A 17,343-nucleotide genomic window follows, 5' to 3' on the forward strand; every position below is an offset into this window, starting at 1 on the left:
TCTGTGTCCCTCAGTAACAATTCTGTGTCCCTGAGTAACAATTCTGTGTCCCTGAGTAACAATTCTGTGTCTGTCCCTGAGTATCAATTCTGTGTCCCTGAGTAACAATTCTGTGTCCCTGAGTAACGATTCTGTGTCCCTCAGGAACGATTCTGTGTCCCTCAGTAACGATTCTGTGTCCCTGAGTAACGATTCTGTGTCCCTGAGTAACAATTCTGTGTCCCTGAGTAACAATTCTGTGTCCCTGAGTAACAATTCTGTGTCCCTCAGTAACGATTCTGTGTCCCTCAGTAACGATTCTGTGTCCCTGAGTAACAATTCTGTGTCCCTGAGTAACAATTCTGTGTCTGTCCCTGAGTAACAATTCTGTGTCCCTGAGTAACAATTCTGTGTCCCTGAGTAACGATTCTGTGTCCCTCAGTAACAATTCTGTGTCCCTGAGTAACGATTCTGTGTCCCTGAGTAACGATTCTGTGTCCCTGAGTAACAATTCTGTGTCCCTGAGTAACAATTCTGTGTCCCTGAGTAATGATTCTGTGTCCCTCAGTAACGATTCTGTGGCCCTGAGTAACAATTCTGTGTCCCTGAGTAACAATTCTGTGTCTGTCCCTGAGTAACAATTCTGTGTCCCTGAGTAACAATTCTGTGTCCCTCAGTAACAATTCTGTGTCCCTGAGTAACAATTCTGTGTCCCTGAGTAACAATTCTGTGTCCCTGAGTAACAATTCTGTGTCTGTCCCTGAGTAACAATTCTGTGTCCCTGAGTAACAATTATGTGTCCTTGAGTAACAATTCTGTGTCCCTGAGTAACAATTCTGTGTCCCTCAGTAACGATTCTGTGTCCCTCAGTAACAATTCTGTGTCCCCGAGTAACAATTCTGTGTCCCTGAGTAACAATTCTGTGTCTGTCCCTGAGTAACAATCCTGTGTCCCTGAGTAACGATTCTGTGTCCCTAAGTAACGATTCTGTGTCCCTGAGTAACGATTCTGTGGCCCTAAAGTCTCTCTGGCCCTAACTCTGTCCCTAATACAGACAGGTCTGTCTCTCTTGAATGACCGGAGGCAAATGGAGAATTGTAAGATGGCCGCAATTTATAGCTCCACCATTACACAGTGCTGGCTGGCTGGCTGCTGATTGGCTAATGCAATCACATGTCATGAATGAATGCATTATGGGTCAGCGCGCCTTGTCTGCGCGCCTTCCCAGAGATCCCCGCTCCGTCGCCACACATGTCGCCGCCATTTTTGGGAAAATTCGATTCGTGCATCCGAAGTTTGCTAATTTTCGGATTCGGCGCGAATCGAATTTTTCCTGAACTTCGAAACGAATTCCACTTCGCCATGTTCGATTCGCTCATCTCTAGTTATTACCTTTTGTACCACCAGCCCCTCCCTCTTAGATTGTAAGCTCCCAGGATCAGGGCCCTCCTATCCCTCTTGGATTGAATTGTATTGTCTCCCGTTATATTGTAAAGCACTGAGTTGACGCTATATAAATCCTGTATAATAATAATATAAATCCTGTATAATAATAATAGTAATAATAATAATAATATATAAATCCTATATAATAATAATAATAATAATAATATATAATTCCTGTATAATAATAATAATAATATAAATCCTGTATAATAATAATAATATATAAATCCTGTATAATAATAATAATATATAAATCCTGTATTATAATAATAATAATAATATATAAATCCTATATAATAATAATAATATATAAATCCTATATAATAATAATAATATATAAATCCTGTATTATAATAATAATAATAATAATATATAAATCCTGTATAATAATAATAATAATATATAGAGCCTGTATAATAATAATAATATATAAATCCTGTATAATAATAATAATATAAATCCTATATAATAATAATAATATATAAATCCTGTATTATAATAATAATAATAATAATATAAATCCTGTATAATAATAATAATATATAAATCCTGTATAATAATAATAATAATAATAATAAATCCTGTATAATAATAATAATATATAAATCCTATATAATAGTAATAATAATAATATATAAATCCTGTATAATAATATAAATCCTGTATAATAATAATAATATATAAATCCTGTATAATAATAATAATATATAAATCCTGTATAATTATAATGCCCCACATAGTACATACTACAGGCCAAGACCGGCCCCCTAAAGTCCATACCTGTGCCGGGTGCATTTGAACCAGTTGAGGATGTCCGTGCAGCGCGTGTAATAAATCTGATCGAATGGGTGAGCGTACGATTCCTGCACAGTCACAGCGTAGCTGAAAGAGAGGAGAGAAGAAAGGTTAATGGCTTATAGAAACTTGGAACGATTTCTGTACAGATCAGCAACAGAGACAGCTATAACCTCATCGAAAAATGAGCATGGGGAAAAAAAAATTAAAAAAATAACATGGCCTTAACCACTTCCCGTCCGTCCTATGTACATAAACGGCCGGACGGTGGCAGTGCAGGAGCGGGGGGCCGTTTATAAATGTCCTCCCGCATTCCCTGCCCGTGCACGCTCCCTGAGAACGTGCGGCACCACGATCCGGTGCTTGCTGTGTCCTCCAAACACCGATGGCTGTACAGGACCTCTGTGTGAGGTCCCGATCATGTGATCACTGATTGGCCAATCAGTGATCACATGAATAGTAGTAAGCAAGATGTGACATCATTGCTTACTACGTGTGAAATCTGTGAATGATCACAGAGGTCACATGGTACAGGGCTATTCACAACAGCCTTGTACCATGTGACAAGCTGTGACCAATCACAGCTCACTCAGGAATGCAGCCAGAGAGAAGGAGAAATGATTGCTTTTACAGCCTTTACGGGTTTAAAAGCAATCAGTGTAAAAAAAAAAATCTTCATCACCCCCCACAAGTAGTGGTGACACTGTACTGCTAGGGTGACAGTATGTTAAAAAAAAAAGCATAAATAATAATATTTTAAAAAAAATAAAAATGTAAAGAACATTTTTGAAAAATTATAATTTTTGGCTATAAACTAATTTGGGTTATTTTTTTGCTAAAAAAATAGATGAATACATTTTGGCCAAGATTTATGAAGAAATATTATTTGCAAAATTTTATAAGAAAAACACTTTTTTTTCAAAATGTTTGTACTTTTTCATTTATATAGTAAAAAAATAAAAATCCCAGCGGTGAATAAATACCACCAAAATAAAGTTTTATCTGTCTCAAAAAAATGCTAAAAAATTCATATGGGTACAGTGTTGCATGACCGCGCAATTGTCATTCAAAGTGTGATCGCGCTGAAAGCTGAAATTTGGCCTGGACAGGAAGGGGGTGAAAGTGTCTGGACTGGAAGGGGGGGGGGGGGGAGTGTCCTGACTGGAAGGGGGGGAAAGTGTCCGGACAGGAAGGGGTGGAAAGTGTCTGGACTGGAAGGGGGTGAAAGTGTCCGGACTGGAAGGGGGTGAAAGTGTCCGGACTGGAAGGGGGGGGGGGAAAAGTGTCCGGACTGGAAGGGGGGGGAAGTGTCCGGACCGGAAGGGGGGGGAAAGTGTCCGGACCGGAAGGGGGGAAAGTGTCCGGACCGGAAGGGGGGAAAGTGTCCGGACCGGAAGGGGGGAAAGTGTCCGGACCGGAAGGGGTGAAAGTGTCCGGACCGGAAGGGGGTGAAGGTGTCCGGACCGGAAGGGGGTGAAAGTGTCCGGACCGGAAGGGGGTGAAAGTGTCCGGACCGGAAGGGGGAGAAAGTGTCCGAACCGGAAGGAGATGAAAGTGTCCGGACTGGAAGGGGGGGAAAGTGTCCGGACTGGAAGGGGGGGAAAGTGTCTGGACTGGAAGGGGGGAAAGTGTCCGGACTGGAAGGGGGTGAAAGTGTCCGGACTGGAAAGGGGGGAAAGTGTCCGGATGGAAGGGGGGGAAAGTGTCCGGACCGGAAGGGGGGAAAGTGTCCGGACCGGAAGGGGGGGAAAGTGTCCAGACTGGAAGGGGGGAAAGTGTCCGGACCGGAAGGGGGTGAAAGTGTCTGGACCGGAAGGGGGTGAAAGTGTCCGAACCGGAAGGAGATGAAAGTGTCCGGACTGGAAAGGGGGGAAAGTGTCCGGACTGGAAAGGGGGGAAAGTGTCCGGACTGGAAAGGGGGGAAAGTGTCCGGACTGGAAGGAGATGAAAGTGTCCGGACTGGAAGGGGGGGAAAGTGTCCGGACTGGAAGGGGGGAAAGTGTCCGGACTGGAAGGGGGGGAAAGTGTCCGGACTGGAAGGGGGTGAAAGTGTCCGGACTGGAAGGGGGTGAAAGTGTCCGAACTGGAAGGAGATGAAAGTGTCCGGACTGGAAGGGGGGGAAAGTGTCCAGACTGGAAAGGGGGGAAAGTGTCCGGACTGGAAAGGAGGGAAAGTGTCCAGATTGGAAGGGGGGGAAAGTGTCCGGACCGGAAGGGGGGAAAGTGTCCGGACCGGAAGGGGGGAAAGTGTCCGGACCGGAAGGGGGGGAAAGTGTCCGGACTGGAAGGAGGTGAAAATGTCCGGACCGGAAGGGGGGAAAGTGTCCGGACTGGAAGGGGGGGAAAGTGTCCGGACTGGAAGGGGGGGAAAGTGTCCGGACTGGAAGGGGGGGAAAGTGTCCGGACTGGAAGGGGGGGAAAGTGTCCGGACTGGAAGGGGGGGAAAGTGTCCGGACTGGAAGGGTGTGAAAGTGTCCGGACTGGAAGGGGGGGAAAGTGTCCGGACTGGAAGGGTGTGAAAGTGTCCGGACTAGAATTGGTTAAGGAATTTTTTGTGTATTGAAGTTGAAATGTAATAAAAGGCTGTGTTGGCCATTTTCCTCCAATTGGTGTTCTGTTTTTCTTTAATGGTGTGTTAAGGGGGTATGTGGGAGTGAGAGATGGTGGTGTAGGGGGTCTTAACTAGCCTATCTCTTGTGCACTAGTCATGCCGGTGATCTTGATGGAAAAGTCAAGGTGGATCTCCCTTGACTTGAGGATCAGAATAAATTAATGTTGGTATTAGGGCAGCACAGTGGCTAAATGGTTAGCACTTCCGCCTGGCAGTACTCGGGTCGTTGGTTTGAAACCCACCACCTGCCTGGAGTTTGCATGTTCTCCCTGTGCCTGCGTGGGTTTCCTCTGGGTACTCCAGTTTCCTCCCACACTCCAAAGACATGCTGGGAGGTGAATTGGCTCCTGTCTACATTGTCCCTAGAATGTGTATGTATGAATGTGAGTTAGGGACCTTAGATTGTACGCTCCTCAGGGGCAAGGACTGATGTGAATGTACAATATATATGTAAAGCACGGCATATATTGAAGGCGCTATATAAGTACCTGAAATAAATAAAAATCACTGCATGATGTCATTACATTTTGTGGCAGGGACAGAGTTCACAGAGTCCAAACCAATAATAGAAAAAAAACAAAAACAACAAAAAACACCATAGCTGGGATTTTTATTTTTTTTGCTATATAAATGAAAAAGTCCCAAAATTTTGAAAAAAAGTGTTTATAAAATTTTGTAAATAAATAATCTTTCTTCATAAATCTTGGCCAAAATGTATTCAGTTATCTTTTTAGTAAAAAAAAAAAAAAAAAAAAAATTAGTTTATAACCAAAAATTATAATTTTTAAAATGTTGTTTTACATTTTTATTTTATTTTTTTATATTATTATTTATGCTTTTTTTTTACATACTGTCACCCTAGCAGTACAGTATCACCATGGTGACACTGTACTACTTGTGGGGGGGATGAAGATTTTTTTTTTTACACTGATTGCTTTTACACCCATAAAGGCTGTAAAAGCAATCATTTTTCCAATACTATGAGAGCTGTGATTGGTCACAGCTTGTCACATGGTACAAGGCTGTTGTGAATAGCCCTGTACCATGTGACCTCTGTGATCATTCACAGATTTCACACGTAGTAAGCAATGATGTCAGAAGTGACATCTTGCTTACTACTATTCATGTGATCACTGATTGGCCAATCAGTGATCACATTAATCGGGACCTCACACAGAGGTCCTGTACAGCGATCGGTGTTTGTAGGACACAGCAAGCACCGGATCGCGGTGCCGCACGCTCTCAGGGAGCGCGCACAGCCAGGGAATGCTGGAGGACATTTATAAACGGCCACCCGCTCCTGCACTGCCACCGTCCGGCCATTTATGTACATAGGACGGACGGGAAGGCAATAATTTTTCCTTTTCTCTGGCTGCATTCTTCCAGCCATCGAGAAATTCTGTGTGAACTGTGATTGGTCACAGCTTGTCACATGGTACAAGGCTGTTGTGAATAGCCCTGTACCATGTGACCTTGGTGATCATTCACAGATTTCACACGTAGTAAGCAGAGGTGGACTGACAACTCATGGGGCCCCCCGAGCAATAGTGGATCATGGGGCCCCTGTGTCCTTGCCCAAACTCAAAAAAGCCTATGAAAAAGGTACCAGGGGCATCTCATGGGGCCCCCTACTGACTCCGGGCCCTCGGGCAGTGCCCGAGTTTCCAAATGGTCAGTAAGGAATGATGTCAGAAGTGAGTCCTGGATTCTTTCTTGGATACACAGAATATAACTGGATATAACATTTATAGGTGGCGTTGATCCAGGGAATATCCGATTGCCTCTCGGGGGATCAGGAAGGAATTTTTTCCCTGCAGGAGGAGATTGGATCGTGCTTTGCTGGGTTTTTTTGCCTTCCTCTGGATCAACTGTGGGTGTAGGATTATATCTTTTGTTTTTTTTGTTGAACTAGATGGACTTTTGTCTTTTTTTCAGCCAGACTAACTATGTAACTCCTTTTTTAATACAATCGAGTAAGTCTGCTACAACTAGTTCCTGTAGAAGTTCCTGTAGAAGGCCGTTCTGCATTTTCAATGCTCTTACACATATGGAAGTTAAACCGTTTTTTCTCCCGAATGCAAATCATGCACTTAAGTCTTTTGTGATGACCTTAAAGTCAACATTTTTCTACTGAATTTTCTTTATGGATCATTTATGTATCTCTAAAAAGGTATCCTTGCTTAGCTCCCTCTTCTCAAGGATGAACTCATTCAGTTCAATGAATCTTCCCTCTTGGATTAAGTGCTCCATGTTTCTTATTAATGGAGTTGACTTTCTCTGCATTCTTTCCAGTTCCAGGACAACCTTTTTTTTTCTGATCTGGTGCCCAAAACCAAAAAACATTTATTTCATTTGGGAATCGACTTATACATTCTATGGGGGCAAAAATATTTCTGTCCTGAGCAGGGGCGGATTGACAACTCATGGGGCCCCCGGGCAACAGGGGATCGTGGGGCCCCTGTGTCCTTGCCCAAAATCAAAAAGCCTATGAAAAAGGTACCAGGGGCATCTCATGGGGCCCCCTACTGACCCCGGGCCCTCGGGCAGTGCTCGAGTTTCCAAATGGTCAGTCCGCCCCTGGTCTATGAGTCTATGGGGTTGATTTTCTATAGGCAAATAGGCTGTTCACTTCGCAAGTCAAGTTGCTCTTTGCTAGGGACATTTTCCCCAGGGCTTAATGCAGTCCTTCGACCTAAAGGTGGAGTTCCACCTAAAAAAAATAAAAAAATAAAAGTCAGCAGCTACAAAAACTGCTGACTTTTAACCCCTCGCCTACCGGGCACTTATACCCCCTTCCTGTCCAGGCCAGTTTTCAGCTTTTGGTGCTGTCACACTTTGAATGACAATTGGGCGGTCATGCAACACTGTACCCATATGAAATTTGTATCATTTTTTTGAGACAGATAGAGCAGAAAGCTTTGGTGGTATTTAATCACCTCGGGGTTTTTATTTTTTGCTAAACAAACCAAAAACAACTGAAAATTTTGAATAAAAAACTTTTTGCTTAGTTTTTGTTATAAAAGTTTGTAAATAAGTGATTTTTCTCCTTCACTGATGTGTGCTAATGAGGCTGCAGTGATGGGCACTGATAGATGGCACTGATGAGGAGGTACAAGTAGGTGGGACTGATGGGCATTGACAGGCATCACTGATGGGCACTGATCAGAAGGCACTAGTAGGTGGCACTGATGGTCATTGACAGGCATCACTGATGGGCATTGATGAGGAGGCACTAGTAGGTGGCACTGATGGGCATTGACAGGCATCACTGATGGGCACTGAAAGGTAGCACTCATATATGGCACTAATAGGCAGCATTGACACGTGGCACTTACTGGCACTGATAGGTGGCACTGGCTGGCACTGTTAGGTGGCACTGACTGGCACTGTTAGGCGGCACTGACAGGCACTGATAGGTGGCATTGATGTGCACTGATAGGCGGCACTGACTGGCACTGATAGGTGGAACTGACTGGCAGCACTGATATGTGTCACTGACTGGCACTGATAGGTGACACTGAAAGGCAGCTCAGATGGGCACTGATATGTGGCATTGATGTGCACTGGTAGGCGCTGATATGTGACATTGATGAGGCACTGATGGGCACTGGCAGGTGGCATTGATGAGCACTGACAGATGGCACTGCTGGGGCTACACTGATCATCAGGGCACACTGATGATCAGTGCCCTGATGATCAGTGTAGATGTCCCCTCCGAGGAATGCTGATTACCGGCTCTCCGCTCCTCTCCTCTGTCAGCGTGACATCTTGTGAGGAGAGAAATGCAGATAACTGGCATTTCCTTATTTACATGCGATCAGCTGATCACATGACCGAGCCAACATCTTCAGCTCTTACCGTTGATCGGTGATCCGCTCTGTCCGAGGGACACACCGCACCACCGATCGCCGCGCATCGCGCTCCCGCAGGTGTGCATGCGCGGTTAGAGTGGGAGGACGTCGGATAACGTCCTCCCAGAACGAGAGAACCGCCTTGCGCCCGTCATTACCTTATATGGCGGGTGGGAGGCGGTTAAAATACCCACACTTACCGGTCCCTCGGTCCCATGGTGTCCTCCCCACAGCCCGTTTCACCGGCCGTCTGGTGTTCCAGGCGCCGGCATCTTCAGTGTGGGCACCCGGCTGTGACAGCTTGCGGCTTCACAGCCGGGTGCCCACTGCACATGTGCGAGAAGTGCTGCACTTTGTGAATGGCCCCGTAGTCTTCTGGGACCTGTCACGTGTCCCAGAAGACTACAGGGAGGGAGGACAACTTCCACTTCCAATCTCCTAGGCGATCACAGTGGAAGTGGGAGCGGGTACCTGTCAAATTCGGGTACCCACTTCCCCTCCCCTGCTCCCCATAAGTGCCAATCCTTAATGGGGAGCGGGGGGGGGGGGGGGGAACAAAGGCTTAAAGCCAAACTTCCCCTTTTGGGAGGAGCTCTGCTTTCACCTGATCTCCTTTTGCAGTGCCTCCTTCCCTCTCCTTTTCTTCCAGTTGGATAAAGCACTTTCGCCTTTTTCTTCTAGGTGAGAGTGACGTCTGCACTCCCTGTTTTCTGCGCATGAGGAGATCTGCTGAAGGGCTTTGGATCCCAGCAACCCTGTCTGCAGAGGGCCCCCGCAAGTGTAAACGAGCCCTATTAGTTTATGTCAAATTGACTTAAAATGTTTTACATATACCGACTGAAGCGAGTAGCCTCGGATGATACAGATCATCCTACATAAGTTGTACCTGTTTATCTGCCAAATTCCCTCCCCTACAGCTGTTCAAAGTCCAGAATTTACATAACATTTCTGAGCTTCAGAAGGCAAGGGTTGGAGATCTGATGTCACACACTGCACAGCATAGAGTATGAAGCTGAGTGTAATCTGAGACCTGAGTTGAGGGAAAGGACACCCCCCCCACTACACAGTCTCATAGGGAAGCATGCTGTGTACTGGGGGGGGGGGGCGGGGGATTGTCTGGTGTTGGCATAGATCAGGAATTATGGTTGCCCTCAAAGGGTCGGTTGTATATGTAAGGTTAGATATCCAGAGCATCCTACTCCCCTTTACATGAGATGTCAAAAGCCCCGCCCTGCCCCCCACCCCACTCCACCATCCCTTACATTACTGTGTACCCCCCATACCTTGTGCTGCTGCCAGGAAGCTGGAAAACAGAAAGTGCAGGTGCGTAGGAGGGCCGAAGCAGGGTCGGACTGACCATTTGGAAACTCGGGTACTGCCCGAGGGCCCGGGGTCAGTAGGGGGCCCCATGAGATGCCCCTGGTACCTTTTTCATAGGCTTTTTTGAGTTTGGGCAAGGACACAGGGGCCCCATGATCCCCTATTGCCCGGGGGCCCCATGAGTTGTCAGTCCGCCCCTGCACTGATCACTCCTAAACAGGGGCGGACTGACCATTCGAGCACTCGGGCACTGCCCGAGGGCCTGGGGTCAGTAGGGGGCCCCATGAGATGCCTCTGGTACCTTTCATTGGCTTTTTCATAGGCTTTTTTGGGTGTTGGCGAGGGCACAGGGGCCCCATGATCCCCTATTGCCCGGGGGCCCCATGAGTTTTCAGTTCGCCCCTGCACTGATCACTCCTAAACAGGGGCGGACTGACCATTCGAGCACTTGGGCACCGCCCGAGGGCCTGGGGTCAGTAGGGGGCCCATGAGATGTCCCTGGTACCTTTCATTGGCTTTTTCATAGGCTTTTTTGGGTGTTGGCGAGAACACAGGGGCCCCATGATCCCCTATTGCCCGGGGGCCCCATGAGTTGTCAGTCCGCCCCTGGGCTGGAGTTAGCTGCATGCTGAGACAAGATGGGGGAGGAGACAAGGGGGAATGGCCTGGAGGGCTGGATTCAGCCCGCAGGCCTTGTGTTTGACACATGTGGCATAAATGGTCAGAACTGACTCATGGAGACAACAAAGGAAGGAGGGAGCAGCCAGAAATCACGCTCAGTGCTTTGGATCAGGGCAAGTACACACTATAGAAGGATATGCTTTGTTCATTTTTCATTTGCAACCACTTAAAAAAAAAAACCCCAATGTGGGAGATGTGAACCTTGTATACCTGTTTAGCTGATACAGTATACCGATCCCCATGAGATATCAGTTATTTCTTTTATCTTGACTAGAAGAATAAATTACACGAAATAATTTGCATACAAGGGCATCCAGATCCTTCAACAATTTTTCTCCCCATTTTACCCCCCCCCCCCCCTCTCCCAGTATGTAAGTTGCATCTGTGTTTTCATACAAGGTCAACCAACAATCATTGTTTTTTAGCTTCTGAACTTGAGTGTGAATACACAAGAAAAGGCTGAGCTCACATCGCAGATTCGTAATTTTCCCAAGGAACCAACTTAGAATTCTACAAACAGCCCCTCGTCCGCAGACACCCCCACGCCGTCCTGCTCCCCGTGCAACGTATTGAATCTGCACAGACGGCTTTGAAGCTGCCCCACACAAGGATTAGCTCCCAGAGCTCCGCATCTTATCTCTTGAAAGTCTTTTTCTGGATTTCACAGCATTTTGTTCTCCGAGTAGTAAAATATTTGACATTCTCTTAGCATCAAGGAGAGCCCGATGACATTCAGAAAAGCGAGTTATTTTATATTTCATGATAGCGCGGAAAGCCCCTCCTTTTACCAGCCTAATCTTTGACCCTTCGCCGTGTGAGATATTACCAGCTAAGTAAGAAAGTCGTCCTGGTCAGTGGAACCAATCAATTCTGGTATTTCATTTTTGTTTCTCCTCAATTGGGTGCCTGCCACTCTTGCCTCTGCTTTTCCCAAAATCAATACCTTCCATTTGTGATTGGAATAAAAGTTACAAAAGCAGCACCCTTGCATTGCACTGGCTCAGCACTGCTCCCGATTCAGAGACGTACCGGAGGACGCCGAGATGTGAAGGTCATCCGGCCATTCAGGGAAAAGCGCCGTTTCGGTTTCAATAACGCAAACCGTTCTGTCCTCCTGCTACAAGGCTTCCATTCACGGAGCATAAATACACAATTTGTTTGGAACGTATCATGACAAGTCCCTTAAAGTGTAACTGTATGCAGATAGAAGACTCCAATTTAATCCAGTTACGTATTCATTACCACATGCTGAATGTATTTTAAAATAGCATCTCAATTTGTTTTTGTATTGGCCTCCTGCTATGCATCTGGGAAACGAAGAGACAGCTTTGTAATCCAGTCACACTTTACTGCGTTGTACAGGGCCATGGATCTAGCTCAAGGAGCTTGCTGATTGAAGGACAGCATGCAGATATTAAATTAATCAGTGATCTGCTGTTCTTTCACTAACCAATCACAGCCTTGATCAGGATGTATTGTTTGGTCTGTGGTGGATGAAACTAAAAGGGATGGGATTTGGCTATAGGGTCTGGCAGGGCAGTGTTCCTCAACCAAGGTTTGGCAGTGGATGAAACCAAAGGGATGGGATTCGGCTATAGGGTCTGGCAGGGCAGTGTTCCTCAACCAAGGTTTGGCAGAGGATGAAACCAAAGGGATGGGATTCGGCTATAGGGTCTGGCAGGGCAGGGTTCCTCAACCAAGCTTTGGCAGTGGATGAGACGAAAGGGACGGGATCCGGCTATAGGGTCTGGCAGGGCAGTGTTCCTCAACCAAGGTTTGGCAGTGGATGAAACGAAAGAGACGGGATCCTGCTATAGGGTCTGGCAGGGCAGTGTTCCTCAACCAAGGTTTGGCAGTGGATGAAACTAAAGGGATGGGATCTGGCTATAGGGTCTGGCAGGGCAGTGTTCCTCAACCAAGGTTTGGCAGTGGATGAAACTAAAGGGATGGGATTTGGCTATAGGGTCTGGCAGGGCAGGGTTCCTCAACCAAGCTTTGGCAGTGGATGAAACTAAAGGGATGGGATTTGGCTATAGGGTCTGGCAGGGCAGGGTTCCTCAACCAAGCTTTGGCAGTGGATGAAACTAAAGGGACGGGATTCGGCTATAGGGTCTGGCAGGGCAGTGTTCCTCAACCAAGGTTTGGCATTGGATGAAACTAAAGGGACAGGATTCGGCTACAGGGTCTGGCAGGGCAGGGTTCCTCAACCAAGCTTTGGCAGTGGATGAAACTAAAGGGACGGGATTGGGCTATAGGGTCTGGCAGGGCAGGGTTCCTCAACCAAGGTTCGCCAGTAATCTAGGGTGTAGTGGATGAAACTAAAGGGACAGGATCCAGCTATAGGGTCTGGCAAGGCAGTGTTCCTCAGCCAAGGTTCAGCAGCACCCTAGGGTGTGGTGGATGAAACTAACGGGACGGGATTTGGCTATAGGGTCTGGCAGGGCAGTGTTCCTCAACCAAGGTTTCGGCAGCACCCCAGGGCGTGGGGGATGAAACTAACGGGACGGGATTCAGCTATAGGGTCTGGCAAGGCAGTGTTCCTTAACCAAGGTTCGGCAGCATCCTAGGGCGTGGGGGATGAAACTAACGGGACGGGATTCAGCTATAGGGTTTGGCAGGTCTGTGTTCCTTAACCAAGGATCAGCAACACCCTAGGGTGTGGTGGATGAAACTAAAGAGACAGGATTCAGCTATAGGGTCTGGCAGAGCAGTGTTCCTCAACCAAGGTTCCGCAGCACCGTAGGGTGTGGTGGAAGAAAGTAAAGGGACGTGATCCGGCTATATGGTCTGGCAGGGCAGTGTTCCTCAACCAACATTCAACTGCACCCTAGGGTGTGGTGGATGAAATTAAAGGGACAGGATCCGGCTATAGGGTCTGGCAAGGCAGTGTTCCTCAGCCAAGGTTCAGCAGCACCCTAGGGTGTGGTGGATGAAACTAACGGGACGGGATTCGGCTATAGGGTTTGGCAGGGCAGTGTTCCTCAACCAAGGTTCGGCAACACCGTAGGGTGTGGTGGATGAAACTAAAGGGACAGGATCTGGCTACAGGGTCTGGCAAGGCAGTGTTTCTTAACCAAGGTTCGGCAGCACCCTAGGGTGTGGTGGATGAAACTAAAGGGACGGGATTCAGCTATTGGGTTTGGCAGGGCAGTGTTCCTCAACCAAGGTTCAGCAGCACACTAGGGTGTGGTGGATGAAACTAAAAGGATGGAATTCGGCTATAGGGTCTGGCAGGGCAGTGTTTCTCAACCAAGGTTCTGCAGCCCCCTAGGGTGTGGTGGATGAAACTAAAGGGACAGGATTCAGCTATAGGTTCTGGCAGAGCAGTGTTCCTCAACCTAGGTTCGGCAGCACCCTAGAGTGTGGTGGATGAAACTAAAAGGACGGGATCCGGCTATAGGGTCTTGCAGGGCAGTGTTCATTAACCAAGGTTCGGCAGCACTCTAGGGTGTGGTGGATGAAACTAAAGGGACGGGATCCGGCTATAGGGTCTGGCAAGGCAGTGTTCCTCAACCAAGGTTCGGCAGCACCCTAGGGTGCTATCTTAGTTCCCCCACTGTGCATGCGATGGAAGCAAGGGACCCACTTTGCCCTGGAACATTATGATGAGGTGACCTCGTGCACATAAGAACCAATGACACCCTACAGCCAGGAAGAATGTTGTAATTTGTTGCTTTGGTGATGACAGCTAGCATGTCCACTCCATGTCAACAAATGATTCTGATCCAGGGCAGGCGGCATGCAGGCCATCCCTAGTATTCAGGAGAGGATGGCCCTCTTGTAGGTACAACCAAGTGTACCGTCCAGCCACAGCAGCTGTCAGCCTCTTATAGAGTTTATCAGGTTGCTGGCAGTGGATCTGGATAGGGAACCCGTGCCCTCCACCCACAGAGAGACAGCAGAGCCCCATGCGTCGGGGCTAAACTCCCATTGTGCATGGTGCATTAGAGGTCCTACTCTACCCCACTTTAGTACAAAAACACGTCTCTGTCCACATTGAAGAAATGATTGAGGAGCAGGGGCGGACTGACCATTTGGAAACTCAGGCACTGCCCAAGGGCCCGGGGTCAGTAGGGGGCCCCATGAGATGCCGCTGGTACCTTTTTCATAGGCTTTTTTGAGTTTGGGCAAGGACACAGGGGCCCCATGATCCCCTATTGCCCGGGGGCCCCATGAGTTATCAGTCCGCCCCTGTTGAGGAGTACCGCTTGAAATTTGAAGAAGGTGGGTACACCCTGAAAGCTTGTAACTGGAGGTGATAACAGAATGGTCCAATCATAAAACAAAACACGGCAACAAGTAAACCAATGAAATGTCCCCTGCATCCCCTTAGTTCTTATTACTGTGTATTGCCCCCTCTAGCACCAATGACAGCGTGCCGTCCTTTGTAATAGTTGTCTATGAGGTCCCAAATTCAGGTGGTAGAGCTGCCCATTCGTCTCGGCAAAATGCCTCCAGGTCATGAAAAGTCTTTGGTCGTCTTGCATGAAATACATGTTTGAGATCTCCCCAGAATGTCTCGATGATATGAAGATCAGGAGACTGTGATGGGCGCTCCAGGACCTTCACCTTTTTCTGCGGGGATCGTCAGCTTTCTTTACAACTTACCTTTTCTTGGAGCGGGTCCGGTGTCACGCCGTATAGGTTGCATGCCGACGATCCCCACAAGATGGATCGGATCTGCGGATTGAGCATAATGGATCGGAGTCCGATCCATTATGCTCAATCCGCAGATCCGATCCATCTTGTGGGGATCGTCGGAGGGGGTGTCACCAAGTGTTACCGCACCGGGTGACACCAACCCTAGGGACACCTCTGTGAAAGCCTGTGGCTTATTGTAACTAAAAGGCTGGCTTGTTCCACCCGCTGGCTTGTATACACGTTTTGGGCAATTTTTAGACATTTTCCCAAGGCACCCCTGAAGAAACCTCAGGGCACCTCTGAAGAAACCTCATAGCACCCCTGAAGAAACCTCAAGGCACCTCTGAAGAAACCTCATGGCATCCCTGAAGAAACCTCAAGGCACCTCTGAAGAAACCTTGACACTCCTGAAGAAACCTCAAGACACCCCTGAAGAAGCCCTTAAGGCACCCCTGAAGAAACCTCAAGGCACCCCTAAAGAAACCTCAAGGCACCTCTGAAGAAACCTCAAGGCACCCCTGAAGAAATCTCAAGGCACCCCTGAAGAAACATCAAGGCACCTCTGAAGAAACCTCAAGGCACCCCTGAAGAAACCTCAATTCACCCCTGAAGAAACCTCAAGGCACCCCTGAAGAAACATAAAGGCACCTCTGAAGAAACCTCAAGGCACCCCTGAAGAAAAAACCTGAAGACACCCTGAAGAAGCCTCAAGGCACCCCTGAAGAAGCCTCAAGGCACCGCTGAAGAAATCTCAAGGCACCCCTGAAGAAACATCAAGGCACCTCTGAAGAAACCTCAAGGCACCTCTGAAGAAATCTCAAGTCACCCCTGAAGAAACCTCAAGGCACCCCTGAAGAAACATAAAGGCACCTCTGAAGAAACCTCAAGGCACCCCTGAAGAAACCTCTAGACACCCTGAAGAAGCCTCAAGGCACCCCTGAAGAAGCCTCAAGGCACCCCTGAAGAAACCTCAAGACACCTCTGAAGAAACCTCAAGGCACCCCTGAAGAAACCTCAAGGCACCCCTGAAGAAACCTCAAGGCACCTCTGAAGAAACCTCCAGGCACCCCTGAAGAAACGTCAAGGCACCTCTGAAGAAACCTCCAGGCACCCCTGAAGAAACATCAAGGCACCTCTGAAGAAACCTCAAGGAACCCCTGAAGAAGCCTCAAGGCACCCCTGAAGAAACCTCAAGTCACCCTGAAGAAACCTCAAGACACCTCTGAAGAAACCTCAGGGCACCCCTGAAGAAACCTCCAGGCACCTCTGAAGAAACCTCAAGGCACCCCTGAAGAAACCTCAAGGCACCCCTGAAGAAACCTCAAGGCACCCCTGAAGAAACAATACACCCCAGGGTGCCCAAGCACCCCGGTTGAGAAAGGCTGGTTTAGAACACGGGCCCCTTCACCCGTCACGTTACACTTGACTTCCGCGGTGCACACCGAATATCTAAAGCCGAAGGAATCCCAAAAGCATTTTGCACAAGTCGTTAGGAAGCGATGATCTTCGGTGCTTCAATACGGCAAAAAAAAAGAAAAAAATCGTTTCGCACCTCTCAGCGCTTTGAACGACATTCACGGGTAGTTAAGTGTTTTGCTATGAATTCCCCTAAATGTTATATTTTACAGTTAAATAGCAATCAAACGCGCTATTTTGGCGCCGAGGGTTTCGCGAAGTATCAAGTGATATTGAAATGACTGGATTCCGATCTTCAACAAGCCCATTAAAAGGAGTTTTTTTTTTTGTTTTGTTTTTTTATTTCCGAGAGAGAAGAACCCGACAAGCAGCCATTGTTTATAATTATGTTGCTGGAACAACGTCGCTTCGGTCCAAAAACATTAACCTTTCGCACCGCGTGTAAATGAAAAGGCGTTTTGACAACATAAAGATACTCTGAGAACAGGAAGACGAGATCCGTGATTTCATCGGAGACGCATCACATTAAACACGTCCCAGCTCTGCCTGACCGGGAACCGGTGACACCGGCCAAATCTGTGAAAGCGGACCTTCATTTGTCCT

This window comes from Staurois parvus, unplaced genomic scaffold (genome assembly GCF_062004578.1).
Source record: "Staurois parvus isolate SC_StPar_1 unplaced genomic scaffold, SC_StPar_1.0 ptg001315l, whole genome shotgun sequence".
Lineage (NCBI taxonomy): Eukaryota > Metazoa > Chordata > Amphibia > Anura > Ranidae > Staurois > Staurois parvus.